The 18,935-nt window shown below is 42.4% G+C and overlaps 1 protein-coding gene across 1 annotated transcript in view; it reads right to left on the reverse strand.

Moving 5' to 3' along the window:
* The window catches only part of ADRA1D (adrenoceptor alpha 1D), a 238,029-nt gene that overhangs the window by 176,225 nt on the left and 42,869 nt on the right, over positions 1 to 18,935 (reverse strand). The window lies entirely within an intron of this gene.

Below are 18,935 nucleotides of genomic sequence, written 5' to 3' on the forward strand. Positions count from 1 at the left end.
GTATAACCACAGGCAAAACTTTTTTTCTTTAGTTTTGGATAGACTGCAGAGGGATTAGAACTCTGGACAGTTTTTATTGCTGTCTGTGCCCCCTTTTAAGAGATACACGCTCTCTTTTTGTTCAGTTTACCATTATCATTGAAAGTGAGAGTAAAAGAAAATCCCACATTTTAGGTTGTCCCAAAAAAATCTTCCAATGGGGACACTAGTTCTGGTGACCTGGAGGTCCCCAAGGAATTCCCTCAAATTGCAGGGATTTCCACTCACTCCCTGTTTGGCTTTGGGACAGGAAGTGAAGGGAAATCTCCGCAATGGCACATAGATGGGAAAAAACCTGACAGGGGTTATGACTCCTTTGCTCTATCGAAAAAAAAAAAAAATGTTTCCTATAGTTATATATTAACACATACTTTACTGCCAGACACACTGTAGAAAAAGGCATGTTAAATGCGTTGATTCATGCAGTGTCATTCATTTTGTGTAGCACCGTAATGCAATAGGCCGCAAGAATCTGTCTAATAATTGGGCTAATTTTGTGTATCGGAAATCCAATGATTTCAATAGGCTGCCTTCATGCAATGCACATTAACGCATAACATGACAGATTTTGCATAGGATGAAAATAGTGCCCCCATCATTGGTATCAATCAGAGGAATAATGCTCCATCATTGGTATTCGTAAGAGGAATAGTGTCCTATCATTGGTGTCAGTGGGAGGAATAGTGCCCCATCCAGGGGCGGACTGACCATTTGGAAACTCGGGCACTGCCCGAGGGCCCGGGGCCAGTAGGGGGCCCCATGAGATGCCCCTGGTACCTTTTTCATAGGCTTTTTTGAGTTTGGGCAAGGACACAGGGGCCCCATGATCCCCTATTGCCCGGGGGTCCCATGAGTTGTCAGTCCACCACTGCTCCTTACGTTACATGCAACGGTTATAGTGCCCCAGCCTTGGTGTCAGTGGGAGGACTAATGCCCTATCATTAGTATTAGTGGGAGGAATATTGCCACATTATTAGTATTGGTGGGAGGAATAGTGCCCCAGCATTGAAATTATTGGGAGGAATAGTCTCCCATCATTGGTATCAAAGGGATAAATTATGCCCCATCACTGGCGTTATTAGGAGGAATTATGCCCCATTATTGGTGGGAGGAATATTTCTCCATCATTGGTATCGGCGGAAGGAATAGTGCCCCATACTCGGTGTTAGTGGGAGGAATAGTGCCCCATCAGTGGTGTCAGTGGGAGGAATAGTGCCCCATCATTGGAGTCCTTAGAAGGAATTATGCCTCATCATTTGTATTGGTGGGAGGAATAATACTCCATCATTGGTATCGGTGGGAGGAATAATGCTCCATCATTAGTATCAGTGGGAGGAATAGTGCCCCATCATTGGTACCAATGTACCAATGGGAGGAATAGTGCCTCATCACTGCTGTCAATAGGAAGAATGGTGCCCCTTCATTGGTGTCAATAGGAGGAATAGTGCCTCATCATTAGTGTCATTAGGAAGAATTATGTCCCATCATTGATATCGGTGGGAAGAATAATGCCCCATCATTGGCATTAGTGGAAGGATTAGTGTCCCATCACTGGTGTTAGTGGAAGGAATAGTGTCCCATCACTAGTGTCTTTAGGAGGCACAGTGGCTAAATGGATAGCTCTTCTGCCTGGCAGTACTAGGGTAGTTGGTTTGAATCCCAACCACGGCACCACCTGCCTGGAATTTGCATGTTCTCCCTGTGTCTGCGTGGGTTTCCTCCGGGTACTCTGGTTTCCTTCCACACTCCAAAGACATGCTGGCAGGTTAATTGGATCCTGCCTAAATTGGCCCTAGTATGTATATGTATGAATGTGAGTTAGGGACCTTAGATTGTACATCCCTTGAGGGTTAGGGACTGATGTGAATGTACAATATACATATGTATGTATGTAAAGCACTGTTAAAATTGACAGAGCTATATAAGTACCTGAAATAAATAATTAGGAGAAATTATGCCCCATCATTGGTGTCGGTGGGAGAGATAGTGCCCCATCCTTGGTGTCAGGAGAGGAATAATGACCCACTGTGGGTCATAAAAGATAAAGTCTAGCAAAGGGCTGCATCTGCCCGCAGGACACAACTTGGAGACCACTAGTGTAGTGTAAAACTGTACTGACCATTTCCTGATCTGGATGCAACTGTCCAGATCACCTGCAAGTCCTGTTGTGTCTTTGGGAACTAGTAATGATTGGATAAGCAGAATCTGAGAGTCAGAAAAGAATATTTCGTGTAGCTCTGGCATATCTAAAAATGCTACAATTCAGGAATCCAGACAGTTGTGATCCATGCACTGTAAGACTCCCTGCAGACCGGACTAATCTGCATGTATATGTTCTGATCAATCAAGAAAAATGCAAATCTTTAGATTTTATAATCAATTTGCTCATCGCAGGCACCATAAGAGCTCTTCCGGAGTGATGATATTTAGTGTACCGGCACCGAGATAGACCAAGACACAATTACACTCACTGAAATAGCCTGTATAATGTATTCCAGAGTCATCGACAAAGAATCATTTTCTCTTTTCTTCATTCAAACAGAGTATGTGAAATGAGAGCTAAACATAAGATATCCCTAAAAAGCTATTTATGGTGGTTATATGTACAGTGGATATAAAAAAGTCTACACACCCCTGTTAAAATGTCAGATTTCTGTGATGTAAAAAAATGAGACAAAGATAAATCATTTCAGAACTTTTCCCACCTTTAATGTAACCTATAAAAATGTACAACTCAATTGAAAACAAACTGAAATCTTTTAAGTGGAGGGAAGTAAAAATAAAAAACTAAACTAATCTGGTTGCATAAGTGTGCACACCCTTAAACTAATCCTTTGTTGAAGCACCTTTTGATGTGATTCCAGCACTCAGTCTTGTTGGGTATGAGTCTATCAGCACGGCACATCTTGATTTGGCAATAGTTGCCCTCTCTTCCTTGTAAGAACGCTCCAAATCTGTCAGATTGCGAGGGCATCTCCTGTGCACAGCCCTCTTCAAATCACCCCACAGATTTTCTTCTCGTCTTTTCATCAATTTTGAAGGGACGTCCAGTTCTTAGCGATGTCACTGTTGCGCCATATTTTCTCCACTTGATGATGACTGTCTTCACTATGTTCCATGGTATATCTAATGCCTTGGAAATTGTGTTGTACCCTTCTCCTGACTGATACCTTTTAACAATGAAATCCCTTTGATGCTTTGGAAGCTCTCTGCGGAACATGGCTTTTGCTGTAGGATGCGACTAAGAAAATGTCAGAAAAGACCTACTAGAACAGCTGAACTTTAATTTGGGGTTAATCAGAGGCACTTTAAATGATGGCAGGTGTGTACTGACTCCTATTTAACACGATTTTGAATGTGATTGCTTAATTCTGAACACCCCAGTTATAAGAGGGTGTGCACACGTATGTTTGTCATCACAGAAACCGGACATTTTAACAGGGGTGTGTAGACTTTTTATATCAACTGTATATAAATAGGGTTCCCAGCACCTAGGCTGTATGCAACAAGTGCCATACAACAATGCTGTCCCAACATATAATCATAAAGTCCAAGAATGCAGCACTACAAACAATTTATGAAAATCAAAAAGAGTTACAAAAGTGTTTCCATACTACATTACGGAAACATTTTTATTATTCGCACAATCGTTTACATTTTTAGCACAGGTTTTTAGGGTGTTCCCATCTCCTCAGTCTGGACCCTTTAGTCAGCTTGGCACATGCACTTTTCATTGCTTACTAAATATATATATATACCCTTTTTTCTAGTTCAAATTGTAATAATGAACTTCTCATATTTGTGCCATTTTGGTTTGTTAGATATACCAGTGTTTCCCAACCAAGGTACCACGGCACCCTGGAGTGCCTTCCTTGTATTGATGGCTGATGAATTCACAAGGACAAAGCAGCATCGCTTTATGTCTTTATATTTGCCTGAAATTTAGATTTAATGTGAAAAAAATGTTTTTCTATACTTAGTTAATAGTGATATATACAATGAAGGTAGCCATATTTTTTCATTACACGTGCAGGATGTGCTTCCTACTCTTCAGTGCCATATAGTGGTTGTATTTTTAACTTGTTCTCACAATGTATGTATATCTGCAACCAGTGTAAGTACCTAATTCTGACCTTCTATTAGTCTTGCAGTCTACTAAGAGAATTGGCGCAAGGAGTCAACCTGTCGTGCTAAAGTACTAACAGGGAACACGCTGGTAGGAGGAAAGCGATGGAGAGATGAGATAATCAGTCTGCTGCTTCTCCTTTCACTGTCCAGTCACAGGCAAGAGGAGGGGAAAGCGTGCATTACTGAACTGTTGCAGCGCAAAATCATGTCATCTTTCCTGCCAGAGAGGACCTTGGTGTGCGGTGTGGCAGAGATGTGTAAATCTTAGACTTGTATGGACAGAAATAAAAATCCTGTGGCTGGTAAAAACTGTATTTTTTAATGTAATGTATGTATTTTTATCTGTGTATTGAACCGTTTGCCTTGTACACATCGATACGGTTACCTTCATGATTTAAAATAAATAAATAAATAAATAAAATAAAATAAATAAATAAATAAATTATATTAAAAAAAAAAATATATATATATATATATATATATATATATATATACACACACACACACAGTGTAAAAGTGTTTGCCCACTTCCTGATTTTTTTTTTTGCATATTTGTCACACCTAAATTATATATATATTTATATATATATATATGTATATATATATATATATATATATATATATATATATATATATATATAAAGGTCATAATAAAATCTAATAAAATCTTATAATTCAGGTGTACTTGTCCTTTAAGGCATTTAGAATGCTTTTTCAAACAATATGCAAAACTGGACAAAATTTGCATTTTTCTGATTAATAATTCATGATTGTGCTCTGCATCAGCAATCTGCCAAGTATCAGCACCTCTTTACTTTGTGAATAACTAAACACCATTTAACGATACAAATTAAGCCATTTAGATGCAACAAGGGACCGTATTCATAGATTTATTTTCCTTCCTAAATCAAAGGTTTAAGAGCCTCCCAGGCATCAGAACAACCTTCCCCGATATCAGACAACAGTGCTGATACAATTGTAACCATGTGTGCCAGAAGGCCATAGAATTTCATTTCCCAAAAAGACATGAAGCTAAGTAGACTCCAATCACTGGGATTTACAAAGCACGTCCAGGATATTAATGTCAATTGCTGCAATCACGCAATGCCGCGGTCTACACAGAGGATTACTGTATGAATGTCAAACGCTAAGTTCCCTGATAAATATATAAAGAATTGAAGAATACATTCCAAAACTATAAAACCTCAAAAACCATTAAAGTTTATCTACGCTTAAGAAGAAAAAAGTCAATTATTGCAACTCGCAAGACCTTAGATGTGGTGTTTGCATTCGTTTTCTCCCTTAGGCTAGGCTGACACTTGTGGGGGTCCTGTGCAGTGTTTGCATCCATTTCATTCGAATGGGCTTCTGTACCTGCAAGAAATGCGGGGAAAAAGTCCCCAACCTTTTTTTCCCAAATGCAGCCACACCGGACTGCTTAGTGTAGCACTATGTGGTTTTGTGCCCACGAGAACTCACCACATTTTCCGGTGCATTGGGGTGCCATTAAGAATTAATTCCCCCTCCTCGTGTCCCCCAGCACATTTTGCCTGCCAGTTGGAACGCATGGGATTATGCATGTTCCTGACTTGCACATAGGCAGGGGCGGACTGACAACTCATGGGGCTCCCGGGCAATAGGGGATCATGGGGCCCCTGTGTCCTTGCCCAAACTCAAAAAAGCCTATGAAAAAGGTACCAGGGGCATCTCATGGGGCCCCCTACTGACCCCGGGCCCTCGGGCAGTGCCCGAGTTTCCAAATGGTCAGTCCGCCCCTGCACATAGGTGAACCTAGCCTACTCTAGAGAGGCACTTCAGCCCCCCTACTTCAGCCCACCCTCTTAGTGGCACCACATCTTTGATGGTTTGGCACATGTGCAGGTGTGCTGAAGCTCTCTGCCCATCCTTTGGGACTTGCGGCAATGCGGAGTAATTAGGAAGGTACGGGAAATTTGGTTCGGTCTGCACTCAAGCTGACTCTTCAGTGCATGCTACAAAAAAAGGGGGTATGCTGTCTCTTAAAAATGTATTCATTTCAGGTACTTATATGGTGCTGTCAATTTACATATATATTTTGTACATTCACATCAGTCCCTAACCCTCAAGGGTTGTACAATCTAAGGGGCGGACTGACAACTCATGGGGCCCCTGGGCAATAGAGGATCATGGGGCCCCTGTGTCCTTGCCCAAACTCAAAAAAGCCTATGAAAAAGGTACCAGCGGTATCTCATGGGGCCCCCTACTGACCCCGAGTTTCTCATGGGGCCCCTACAGTGCCCGAGTTTCCAAATGGTCAGTCCGCCCCTGCTAAGGTCCCTAACTTACATTTATACATACACATACTAGGGCCAATTTAGAGAAGATTCAATTAACCTCCCATCATGTCTTCGGAGTGTGGGAGGAACCCGGAGTATCTGGAGGAAACCCACGCAGGCACAGGGAGAACATGCAAACTCCAGGCACGAGGTACCATGACTGAAATTTGAACAAACGAGTCCAGTACTGCCAGGCGGCAGTGCTAACCATTAGTATATAATAGGTGCAGCGCTAAAACCTGAATGTCATAAAGTTAATAAAGTGTAAATAGATCAAAAGTGCCAATGCGGTTATGAAGGTATGAACCAAAAAACATGAGGGTATAAACAAAATATAAATAAATCACTGTTTTCAAATGATAATCAAAGTGACTGTTAATGTACATAAAGTGACCATGTAACAATAACACTGATATGTCCATAAAGTGACAGAGTGAATGTGATAACACTGTATGCTGTCACTAAAATGTGACTAATAGTGCTTAAAGTGACAATTACGATAAATACTAAATAATAATAAAATGTCCACAAAGTGATAAGTAGGAGATCCGATATTCTGATCTCAGAGTCAGTAATCCACACACTATATTCAATGGTATGGTGATGTGCCAGGTAAGTAGTAGAATTACGCACTCACCAGATGCACAATGAAATCACGCATTTATAGATATATACTCTCTCTGTGGTCAGCCGCAGGTCCCTTTAAGGATATTCACAGCCTGGTCTGAAGTCCCCCTCTCTGGGTCATCCGCAGTACCTCTGCCGTCCTCCTTATAAAGCTCTGTGGGTTGGTAAGCTCACAAAGAGCCTGTTTCCTTATATTCCAAGCAGCCATAATGTGATATAACTCAATACTCCACTGTCAAAATAGAGGAAACATTAAAAAAGTGTACATGTGTACAGACGGACAAATGTACATATGGACAAAAGTTAAATAGACAAGCATAAATATTACAAAGTTGAAGATGAGTAAAGCAACCAAATGTGCAAATTGTCCGAACAGATGAATAAATATCCTGGTGAACAGTCCGAAATCAGGATGGAAAATCCCAAAGGAAAAGAAGACACACTTCAGTGTCAGATGGAGAGCGTTCAGTGCTGCAGGAATAGAGGGTGCCAGGATATCGCACCACCCACATGTAAGGTGAGCTCCTCACCAGAGGCACTGATCACACATAGAGATCATGGTGTCACTATTCCTCCCACTGACACCAATGATGGGGCACTATTCCTCCCACTGACACTAATGATGGGGCACTATTCCTCCCACTGACACCAATGATGGGGCACTATTCTTCCCACTGATACCAATGATGGGGCACTATTCCTCCCACTGACACCAATGATGGGGCACTATTCCTCCCACTGATACCAATGATGGGGCATTATTCCTCCCACTGATACCAATGATGGGGCACTATTCCTCCCACTGACACCAATGATGGGGCACTATTCCTCCCACTGATACCAATGATGAGGCACTATTCCCCCCACTGACACCAATGATGGGGCACTATTCCTCCCACTGATACCAATGATGGGGCATTATTCCTCCCACTAATACCAATGATGGGGCACTATTCCTCCCACTGACACCAATGATGGGGCACTATTCCTCCCACTGACACCAATGAAGGGGCACTATTCCTCCCACTGATACCAATGATGGGGCACTATTCCTCCCACACTGACACTAATGATGGGGCACTATTACTCCCACTGACACCAATAATGGGACACTATTACTCCCACTGACACCAATGATGCTTACATTGCTGACCCCTGCTCCAGCCGGGGCTCCCTCCCTCTCCCATCCACAGCCAGCACCCCTGGCTGCAGCAGCACCATCTGCTTTGCCCAGATCCCAGCCACACTTACCTTACCGATCAGCTGTCTTCCTTCTCCAGCTGCTCTCCTCCTCTTCACATCTATTCTTACAGATACAACCGGCCCTTTGAGGGTAACCATAATCAGGGGCACATTTGCTGTGAGGCAAGCAAGGGATTTGCCTAGGGCAGCACTTTTCAGGGGGGGCGGCAGCGTCGTGCCACCCCCCTGAAAAGTGCTGCCCTAGGCACACGCCTTGTTGGCCTCGCGGCAAATACGCCCCTGATTATGGCTACCCTCAAAGTGCCGGTTGTATCTGTAAGAATAGATATCTAAAGCACCCCATCTCCCCAAGAACCCAACACCCTCCCTAACATCACCGTGCACCCCCTTTGGGGGCAGAGCTGAAAAGCAGAAAGTGCAGGATCTGGAGGAGGACCAGAGGAGGAATGGAGTCAGTTACCAGAGTCTGCTTCAGGGGCAGACTGACAACTCATGGGGCCCCCGGGCAATAGGGGATCATGGGGCCCCTGGTTCCTTGCCCAAACTCAAAAAAGCCTATGAAAAAGGTACCAGGGGTATCTCATGGGGCCCCCTACTGACCCCGGGCCCTCGGGAAGTGCCCGAGTTTGCAAATGGTCAGTCCGCCCCTGGTCTGCTTAATGCTGAGACCAGGGGAGGCAGAGATGAGGGGGTGCTGCAGCTGCACTGAGAGGCACAGGATTTAGCAGAGGACTTCCTTTCTCCTCTCTGCTGCTGACTACTGAGACAAGGTGGGGGCTGGGACAAGGGGGTACCTGCAGGAGAGGTGCTAGGGCCGTATGAAATGGCCTGGAGGGCCGGATTAGGCCCGCATGCCTTGTGTTTGAAGCCTGTGGCATAGGCAACCAGAAGCGGTAGTTGTCCTTCTCCCCTCCCTCCCCATAGTCTGCCGGGACATGTGACAGGTCCCAGAAGACTACGGGACTATTCACAAGGCGTAGGACTACTCATGCATGCACAGTGAAGCTGCAAGCTGTCACAGCCTGATGCCCACACTGAAGATGCCGGCACCGGGAACATACATATACCCGGTGAAGTGACTAGTCTCAGGTGATATACAGAGATGAAACAATTCCTCCTATGTACGTTGTACTTGTTTATCTTCAGTATTCTCTACTTCCATTCAAAGTGCTGAATTTATAAAGCTTGCCTGAGCTTCCAGAAAGCAGGGGATGGAGAGATAAAATGTCACACTGCATAGTTCAGTGAGGAGAGGTCTGAGAGCTGATTGGAGGGAAGAACCCCCCCCCCCCCCTCCTACACATCTCACAGGAACAGAGCTGGGCCTGTCAATCTGCTGTAGGTCACTCCCCTATCAACATTGTTTCTTGGTGTCAGGAAAACTTGTCAGAAGTGATTCATGCTGATAGCAGAGGAACGGGGCAGCAGACAGAAATGAGACTTAGTGCTCTGGATTAAGACAAGTGCACACTATAGAGGGATATGCTTTGTTCATATTTCATATCTGAGCTTTACAACCACTTTAAATCCCAAGCAGTATGGTCAACCCTGCATAAGTTCCCCTGCTGGACTTCAGAACCCGTTCCTCTTCTCATCGTCCTATATCAGGAGGGAGGTTTCCTTTAGTCCAACAGGGACAAACCCAGGCAGGGCTGAAACACTAAAAGGAGCTTACTAGATTCCAGGCAGGTCAATGGATATTTTTCTATACTTGCAAAGTTTTTGTAATCTTTGTAACACTCACTTCATGGAATACAGAGGGCTTCCCTGCCTTCTGTGATATCATCCCCCTCCCTACAAAGGGTTTCAAGGAATTTGGTGGAATGGCAGGGTGAAGGAATGTTAATTTCAACAGAAAAAGAGATTTTATCAGTCTCTAATGAATAAATCTGCTCGGAGGGAAATACAGACATACCATTGCAGACCTTCTTCTGAAAATACAAGTCATTGCCTGGATCCAGTGCTTGGAGTTTCTGTGCTGGAAGAAATCAGGGTGAGGAGGGTCACATCTGATAGAAATACTTGCAATACCGAGACTTAAGCTGGCCAGAGATGGATCAAATGGGACCGGCCAGACTTCAATCCAACTATGGCATTCCCACTCAACAGAAGCCAATGTAACGGTCAACTTCTGTTGGAAGGATGTTGGAAATTTTTCTTTTGACCAGCAGTGGCAGCCAAGCAAGGTGGATGGAGGAATCCATTAGTTTTTTTCTGGCTGATCGGAAAAAAAAAAATGATCCATCTAAGGCCAGCTTTAGAAAGTACTGAAGCTTTTGGATTGACTGCCAGTTGGAAGTGCTGCCCACATTACAGGTTTCCTTTAAAGGGTAACTCCACTTTTGTGGGGAAAAAAAAAATCAAATAAAGAAAAAAATAATTTAGCTTATACAAGTCATATTGTAACTGAATGTTGTTAAAATTTACCTTTCCTTTTCTATCTGCAGCTCTGTAATTTTCTGTAAAATATGGCTACCTGGAGGTGTTCTGTACATAGACAGTGTACAGAACGCCCCCCAGAAATGCCATTTCCTGCTTGTGTGATTGGCTCACTGATTTTCCCAGAAGCATGCACTAAGATACACGTCAGATTTTTGGCATCCCCTGCAACAAATTGTCAGTTTTGACATCAAATCAAGTCTAAGACCGGCCATACAGTCATTTTCTCAAATCCCACTGAGATCTTTCCAGTGTTGGAACTACAGTTGTGCTCAAAAGTTTGCATACCCTGGCAGAAATTGTGAAATATTTTGTGTCATTGATGCAGTAAAAGCTTTCTTCTGGCACCTCAACCATGCAGCTCATTTTTGTTCAAGTGTCATCATATTGTGCTCCTTCAAAACGACCAGACTGTCTTTTTCCAGAGCAGCCTGTATTTTTCTTGTTGTTACCTATGGTTTTCCCTTTGTATCCTGAACAATTCTTCTGGCAGTTATGGCTGCAATCTTTCTTGGTCTACCTGACCTTGGCTTGGTATCAAGAGATCCCCAAACTTTCCTCTTCTTAATAGGTGATTTAACAGTACTGATTGGCATATTCAAGGCTTTGGACATCTTTTTATGTCCTTTTCCATCTTTATAAAGTTCTATTACCTTGTTACGCAGGACTTTTGACAGTTCTTTTCTGATCCCCATGGCTCAGTATCTAGCCTAATCAGTGCTTCCACGTAAGAACTAACAAACGCATTGACTATTTATACACTGACACTAATTGCAATTTAAAAAGCCACACATGTGCGACATTAACCTCTAATTGGCATTTTAACCTGTGTGTGTCACCTTGTGTGTCTGTACCAAGGCCAAACATTCCAGGGGATGGAAACTTTTGATCATGGCCATTTGGGTGATTTCTGTTATCATTATGATTTAAAAAGGAGCCAAACAACTATGTGATAATAAATGGCGTCATATGATCACCATCCTTCAATAAAAGAGCATTTTTTGGCACGATCAGTCATATTTTCAATATCAATGCCAAAATTTCACAATTTCTGCCAGGGTATGCATACTTTTGAGCACAACTATACCTACCTTTAGCTTGGGTTCACACTGATGCGGTGCGAAATTCTCAGCAGTTTCTGTGCGAATTCCGCATTGAATCAAAATCGCACCCCAAACCGCTGCAGGTGTGTATGCTAAGCTAACAACCTTCCCAAAATCGGTCCGCAAAACGCGGTATGATGTGCGGAATCAGATCGCATAGGTGTGAATACCCATGCGATCCGATTCTAGTGCGGACCAAAAAAAGGGTTCTGCACCTTCTTGGTGCGGATGCGGTGTGATTTGAGCCATACATAATGTATGGCTCAAATTGCACAGTATTTGCATGAAATTTGCACAGGATTGCGGTGCGAATCACATGAGATATGCCGCACAAGTGTGAACTGAACCCAGGCTCATTGTAAGTCTGCTCTTTTTTTGGACATTCCAAAAATGTAAATTTTCACGCCCTCCTACCCCTCTTGTATTGAACTGTATTGTTGCTGTACTGTCTTCCGTTATAATGTAAAGCGCTGAGCAAACTGTTGGTGCCATAAATCCTGTATAATAATAATAATAATAGTTGTCCATGCACAATTTGCAGTTTGGGAAATGTGGTTCCAGAGCAGAAATAGAGACTTGGGTTGGGGGGGGGAGGTTGGCACATTTGCTGTGCAGCACTGAGGTCCCTGGTTCAAATCCAAGTCAGCACACTATCTGCATGGAGTTTGCATGTTCTTGGTGGGTCTCCTCCGGGTACTCAGGTTCTCTCCTACACTTCAAAGAGATGCTGGTAGCTTATTTATTTATTACAGGTACTTATATAGCGCCATCAATTTACGCAGTGCTTTACATATATATTGTACATTCACATCAGTCCCTAACCCTCAAGGTGTGTACAATCTAAGGTCCCTAACTCACATTCATACATACACATACTAGGGACAATTTACACAGGAGCCAATTAACCTACCAGCATGTCTTTGAAGTGTGCAAGGAAACCGGAGTACCCGGAGGAAACCCACGCAGGCACAGGGAGAACATGCAAACTCCAGGCAGGTGGTGCCGTGGTTGGGATTAAATGGTTCCTGTCCAACTGGTCCTAGTATGTGAGTGTCTCAATAAATACAACTCCTTCTGCAATGGTCTACCTTTACACAGACTATTCCCCTTCTCAGTCTATCATGAATAGACAGGTGCAAAACAAATAAATTCCTTTAGTTTCATTTTGATTTGAAATCTAACAAATTTCGTGTAGTTGGATTCGGTAAATTCATTCAATTGATTTTCGAATATTCATTTCGGTAATTTGTATTCAAATTCAATTCGAAAACATTTCAACTAAATTTGAAAAGTCGTTCACATTCGAAATCGCTTCAACTGAATTTGAACTTGATTAATCAAAATTCGAAAAGTTGTTCAAAATCAAAAAGATTTCAACTGAATTCGAAAAAATTTGACCGAATTTGAAAAGTTAAGCTGGCCATACACGTGTATATTTTTGTCCAAGAATATTCATTTCAAGAATATTTGTTTGATTTTCTAACCGTTAGTGGGGTCAAATTGATGTTTGTTTTCGACAGCAGTGACGTAAAAAATCGAAGGGGTAGGAAGGAAAACTTTTCTCGATCAAAAGAATTTTTGGAAAGTGCATGTGCTTCTTGTTCAGAAATTACATTCATTTTAAAAGCGAATGTGAAAAGCAAAAGACAATTTTCCAACCACATTCGTCCATTCAACGAAAGGGAAAAGATTTTTCGTACAACTTTTTTTACGAATATTCTCGCCCAAAAATCTACATGTGTATGGCCAGCTTAATGCTCCGTACACACAGAAGAAAATCATGGGCTGCACAGTGACTTAGTGGTTAGCACATCTGCCTTACAGTAAATGGGTCATGGGTTCAATTCCCAACTCATGGTGCCTCCTGCATGGAGTTTGCATGTTCTCCCTGTGCTTGTGTGGGTTTCCTCTGGGTACTCTGGTTTCCTCCCACACTCCAAAGACATGCTGGTAGGTTAATTGGATCCTGTCTAAATTGTCCCTAGTATGTGTATGTATGAATGTGAGTTAGGGACCTTAGATTGTACGCCCCTTGAGGGTTAGGGACTGATGTGAATGTACAATATATATGTAAAGAGCTGTGTAAATTGATGGCACTATATAAGTACCTGAAATAAATATGAAAATGTTCATACAAGGACTGATTGTCCGATTATCAGATCGTTAATACACGGCTTTCAAGAGCTGATCTGATGTTAAAAGAAAAAGACAATTTTCCAACGACATTCGTCCATTCATCAAAGGGGCAATAATTTTTGTACGACTTTTTTTATGAATATTCTCGCCCAAAAATCTACATGTGTATGGCCAGCTTAATGCCCCATACACACAGAAGAAAATCATATGAAAATGTTCATAAAAGGACTGATTGTCTGATAATCAGATCGTTAATACACAGCTTTCAAGAGCTGATCATGACAATTCGTGCGACAATATCCGAAGAGACAAGCGCAAAAATTTTTCTCATGAGATACCAGATCGTACGATTTTCATTTATTCAGTACAGAAGTCATCCGAAAATACAATACAAATTAATGACATCACTTTTGAAATTCTTTTCTTTTGTACGAGAATCTTCATATCTGTAGTAACCTTTTCATTTTCGATGTGAGACTAGCAGGTGAAAAAAAACAGACGATTGTTCGTCCGATATTCTGATCGTGTGTATGGAGCTTAAGGCTGGCACATGTACATTTTCGGCCGAGAATATTCGTTTCAAGAATATTTGTTTGATTTTCTAATCGTTAAGCTGGCCATACACGTGTAGATTTTCATTTGAGAATTTTTGTTCCAAGAATATTCGTTTGATTTTCTAATCGTATTCTTGTTTTCAAATTCGTTTAAAGCGGAGTTCCAGTGAAAATAAAAAAAATGAATAAAAGTCATCAGCTTCACAGCCGAGTGCCCACTGCACATGTGCGAGTATTGCTGCGCTTTGTGAATGGCCCCGTAGTCTTCTGGGACCTGTCACATGTCTCAAAAGACTACAGGGAGGGAGGGAAGAATGACAACTTCCGCTTCCAATCACCTAGGCGATCACAGCTGAAGTGGGAGCAGGTACCTGTCAATTTTGGGTACCCGCTCCCCAAAGGTGCCAATCCTTAACAGAGAGCGGGGGACCAGTCCTTAAAGCAGAACTTCCCCTTTTGGGTGGAGCTCCGCTTTAATTTTTTTTTTTTTCGAAAGTTTGATTGATTCTGTTTTCGATTTTGTTTTCAAATCAAATTTTGCCTGAATTTCCTTTCGTTATGTCAGATTTGTTTAAATTCGTTATTTTTGTATTTTGTAATTCTGATACATCCGAATAACGAAAAAATTTGTCTGAAATTCGATTCCGAACAAAACGAACCGCACATGTCTAATCATGAATGTTGCTGCCAGACTCATCCACCTATCCAACGCTGTGTCCTCCGTACTTCTCTGCCAATCTCTCCACTGGCTTTTGATCAGCCAAATAAAATACAAATCATGAAGAACACCATACGATGCAATCACCATCTTTTTCTTAAAATATCACCCAAACCATTCTCTTCGGTCCTTCCAAGGCCCCTGCTCTCTAGCTCCCTCATCCCCTCTTCCCATGATCGCCTCCAGGAGTTCTCCAGAGCCTACCCCATCCTCTGGAATTCCCAACCCCAAGTTGCCCAGCTATCTTCTATGCTATCTGCCTTTAGGCCATCCCTGAAAACTCATCTCTTCAAGGAATCCTATCCTACGTTTTACCTTCTCTGCTAGCTCATCTTACAGTTATTACATTTTGTATCACTTACCCCTCCCTTTTAGATTGTAAGCTCTCAGGACCAGGGATGTCCTAATCCTTTTTATTGAATTGTATTGTAACCGTACTGTCTACCTTGTACTGTCTACACTATTATGTATTTATTACCAGTATTTTTATAGCATTACTAAAATTATTATTATTATTATTTATATAGATCCAATAGTTGTTCCACCCTTTACAAAATAAATACATACAGTGGGGATCGAAAGTTTGGGCACCCCAGCTAAAAATTTGTATTAATGGGCATAAAGAAGCCAAGGAAAGATGGAAAAATCTCCAAAAGGCATCAAATTACAGATTAGACATTCTTATAATAAGTCAACAAAAGTTAGATTTTATTTCCATCATTTACACTTTCAAAATAACAGAAAACAAAAAAATGGCGTCTGCAAAAGTTTGGGCACCCTGCAGAGTTAATATCTTGTACTGCCCCCTTTGGCGAGTATCACAGCTTGTGAACGCTTTTTGTAGCCAGCCAAGAGTCTTTCAATTCTTGTTTGAGGTATCTTTGCCCATTCTTCCTTACAAAAGTCTTCCAGTTCTTTGAGATTTCTGGGCTGTCTGTCATGCACGGCTCTTTTAAGGTCTATCCATAGATTTTCAATTATGTTGAGGTCAGGAGATTGCGAAGGCCATGGCAAAACCTTCAGTTTACGCCTCTTGATGTGATCCCCCGTGGATTTCGAGGTGTGTTTAGGATCATTATCCATTTGTAGAAGCCATCCTCTCTTTAACTTCAGCTTTTTCACAGATGGCATCAAGTTACCATCCAAAATTTGCTGAAATTTTATTGAATCCATTTATCCTTCTACTCGTGAGATGTTCCCTGTGCCACTGGCTGCAACACAACCCCAAAGCATGATTGATCCAACCCCATGCTTAACAGTTGGACAGAGGTTCTTTTCATTAAATTCTGTGCCCCTTCTTCTCCAAACGTACCTTTGCTCATTCCAGCCAAAAAGTTCAATTTTAACCTCATCAGTCCACAGAACTTGTTTCCAAAATGCATCAGGCTTGTCTATATGTTCATTTGCAAAGTTCAAACAATGATTTTTGTGGTGAGGACGTAGAAGAGGTTTTCTTCTGATGACTCTTCCATGAAGATCATATTTGTACAAGTATCTCTTTATAGTGGAATAGTGTACCACAACTCCAGTGTCTGCCAGATCTTTCTGGAGGGATCGTGCAGTCAAACGTGGGTTTTGAATTGTTTTTCTCACAATCCTGCGAGCTGTTCTGTCTGATATTTTTCTTGGTCTTCCAGATCTTGCTTTAACTTCCACTGTTCCTGATGACTGCCATTTCTTAATTACATTCCGAACAGAGGATATTGACATCTGAAAACGCTTTGCTATCTTCTTATAGCCTTCTCCAGCTTTGTGAGCGTCAACTATTTTCAGTTTCAGTTTTCTAGACAACTGCTTAGAAGAACCCATGGTGCTGATTGTTGGGGCAAGGTCAGATGAGTCTGGGCATTTAAAACCTTTGAGATTGACATCACCTGGTCTTCCCAGACGATGATTGAGAACAATCCATGACACTGGCAGGTCTCAGCTTGGCAAAGGGGGCAGTGCATGCTATAAATTCTGCAGGGTGCCCAAACTTTTGCAGACGCCATTTTTTTGTTTTCTGTTATTTTGAAAGTGTAAATGATGGAAATAAAATCTAACTTTTGCTGACATATTATAAGAATGTCTAATCTGTAATTTGATGCCTTTTGGAGATTTTTCCATCTTTCTTTGGCTTCTTTATGCACATTAATACAAATTTTTAGCTGGGGCGCCCAAACTTTCGATCCCCACTGTAATAGTTTAGACCTGCAAAGCATTCATCATAACTCTACTTAAAGTGTTACTAAACCCACAACAGTAAAATCAGTCTGTATATGCAGTAAAGCATGCTTGTTATACTCACTGTGGAATCTAAGGGGTTAATCCTCTGAATTGTGTAAAAAGGCTGTTTGATCCTGTCTTCTCTGATCCTTCCCTTCTTCCAGTGTCCCCCTCTTATCTCCTGATAAAACATATGGTGTGGAAACACTCTGCACATGCTCAGTTTGCTGTGTATTGCTGGAGAGATTGTTTTTTTCTTGGGAGAGTGCATGTGATCAGCACAGAGCCAATCAGCACTGTCCAGACATAGGTCAGGGGTTCTGCATCCTTCTAGAGCAAAATGAAAACTACTCTTACAAGCTTTAACAAGTGCTCTACTGGACACTGATAGAAGTCACAAGACTGCTCTAACTGCTGATGAGAAAAGGTATTTAGTAGTTTATATTTACTAAAATAATTGCATTTCCATGTTCTGTGTACTGTGGGAGACCAGATATAGTGAATCCGGGATCCAAGGAGACCAGATATAGTGAATGCAGAGTCCGGGGAGACCAGATATAGTGAATGCAGGGTCCGGGGAGACCAGATATAGTGAATGCAGTGTCCGGGGAGACCAGATATAGTGAATGCAGGGTCCTGGGAGACCGGATATAGTGAATGCAGGGTCCGGGGAGACCGGATATAGTGAATGCAGGGTCCGGGGAGACCAGATATAGTGAATGCAGGGTCCGGGTAGACCAGATATAGTGAATGCAGGGTCCGGGGAGACCAGATATAGTGAATGCAGGGTCCGGGTAGACCAGATATAGTGAATGCAGGGTCCGGGGAGACCAGATATAGTGAATGCAGGGTCCAGGGAGACCAGATATAGTGAATGCAGGGTCTGGGGAGACCAGATATAGTGAATGCAGGGTCCGGGTAGACCAGATATAGTGAATGCAGGGTCTGGGGAGACCAGATATAGTGAATGCAGGGTCCTGGGAGACCAGATATAGTGAATGCAGGGTCCGGGGAGACCAGATATAGTGAATGCAGGATCCGGGGAGAGCCGATATAGTAAATGCAGGGTCCTGGGAGACCAGATATAGTGAATGCAGGGTCCGGGGAGACCAGATATAGTGAATGCGGGGTCCGGGGAGACCAGATATAGTGAATGCGGGGTCCGGGGAGAGCAGATGTAGTGAATGCAGGGTCCGGGGAGACCGGATATAGTGAATGCAGGGTCCGGGGAGACCAGATATAGTGAATGCAGGGTCCGGGGAGACCAGATATAGTGAATGCAGGGTCCTGGGTTTAGTAGCACTTTAACCACTGGAGGTATTTTCTAGCTTTCCTCCTCAAATTATACAATTTTTTCCTTTCAACATATTCTATTAATTATAATAGGCATAACTTTCCAACCTAAGTGGAAGCAGATGGCAATTGTCACACTTAGTTAGGGACATCTGGAAACCTCAAAGAACCTCGC

This window comes from Staurois parvus, unplaced genomic scaffold (assembly GCF_062004578.1).
Source record: "Staurois parvus isolate SC_StPar_1 unplaced genomic scaffold, SC_StPar_1.0 ptg000708l, whole genome shotgun sequence".
NCBI classification, from domain to species: Eukaryota; Metazoa; Chordata; class Amphibia; order Anura; family Ranidae; genus Staurois; species Staurois parvus.